Below are 1,818 nucleotides of genomic sequence, written 5' to 3'. Positions count from 1 at the left end.
CATCCTCTCCCCGAGTCCTCCATCCACTGATTGTTTGCCTGAGGATGAATGAGAACACAACACTGCTCTGCTATCTGATTAGGTGGGGTTAATTACTGTGCCGTGGTTTTGTGCTGGCTGCATGTGAGCTGCAGCAGTAAATAGATGGGCCCGCTTAATGCCCAATCAGAAATGAATTTTAATTAACTTCGAGGCGTGCGGCCCACTCTCCCGGCTGGCTTCGGGTCACCGCTGCTCCCGGATCGGTGTGGCGTACAGCAGGGGTGTGTTGTGGGCCCTCTCGTAATTCAGAAACAATCGAGCACTCCATTGTTCGCTGACCATCAATACAGAGGGGAGACGTGATCCATGTCACCGCACTGGCTGTGAGTAATTTATAGGCCGAATAAGGGGGGAAGCTCACTGGTATGTAGCACTAGCTGACATGCCCTTGATACTGTGGTGCAATGATGAACACCGGTTCAGTCTTGTACCTCACCTGTCATTCACAAATGACAGTCGCTATTCGGACAGTAGTGGTCAGTCTTGCCAGCGATGAAAAAGAAATGGCAGTCAAAGTGACAAACCAGGACATTCTGAAACGATACATAGCCTCGTATTTTATACATTCCTAAATGGAAATACATTCACACTCACTTTGTTAGAGGCACTTTCACGTATGTTTTTTTGGTCTTTTTCAGAGCTTTCAGAGCATTCAGCCCTAGATGGCATGGAGCCACGGTCTGTCCAGTTTTGTGTGATTGGATTAATTGTGTGTCATTCACTTCAGCTAGAGGTCAGCAAACATACATTCTCGGTCAAAAGCCATCAATCTCTCAGACTCCAGAAATGAAAAGTCAGACTTGTCAGGCCGAGAGCGGAGGATCAAACAATTGATTTCAGGGCCAGTGGAGTATCCCTCAGCGCTTTGACCACTACATCCTACAGCAGTTTAGATATAATCACAGGTGATTGGAAAGTACGGGCCACTTCATCCTCCAGTTTGTAAAGGACAGATATACTGTAGAATCCAAGGTGCAATATTCTTTACCCTGAAAACAACCTCTGAGCGAAATAATGGGGCTATATTTTATATTTATCTCTCATACAGGCAGCAATTAAGATCATCCAAAGTAAATAACAGATTGTATGGCAGATCCTCTCCTGCTGACAAACAGAGCGCTTCTGTAACCTTTGCATCTCCTCTAATGGTTAATCTTGGCTGGATCTCTGCCTTAATTGCTTAAAAGTCTCCTCGGGGCAGGGCGAAAGCACCCTCACTTAAGGACCCACCATGAAACAGCAACACTTTCATCACAGACATAACAGCTAACAATTATATTACCAGAGCCCAAACGCAGCCTCCTATCTCCCCGCTAATCAAAACACAGCCCATCTGTTGTGCCTGTCGCTCCTGCAATGACTGTTTATCTGAGTACGGAGAGCGGCTCTGGCAACTCATCACTACCCAGATCTACTATAAATACTGTAATGGCAATTAAATGTGAGAGGATATCTATTCTAATATGGTCATATGTCAAAGGAGGAGCGAGGGGGGGAACGCCAATAAAACACCAAAAAATGTTTTGGAAAGGAGGGAATGGCCCTATTTAGTGAAGGCATCTCTTTATTCTAACCCTCTCTCTCCCTCTCTCTCTCCCTCTCTCTCTCTCTCACGCACACAATCACTAAGACTCCCCCCACCCCTCCCTCCTCGTGTGCACCCCCACATAAACACTCGACGTACTCAGGCGCACGCTCAGACACACCGGCACACACACACGCGCGCGCGCGCACTTTCCCTTAGCTGTGCTTTTGTGTTTTGTCAGAATTAATGAG

The sequence above is a fragment of the Colossoma macropomum genome, unplaced genomic scaffold (genome assembly GCF_904425465.1).
Source record: "Colossoma macropomum unplaced genomic scaffold, Colossoma_macropomum, whole genome shotgun sequence".
Classification (NCBI taxonomy): Eukaryota; Metazoa; Chordata; class Actinopteri; order Characiformes; family Serrasalmidae; genus Colossoma; species Colossoma macropomum.
Note: the sequence above shows the minus strand (reverse complement) of the source record.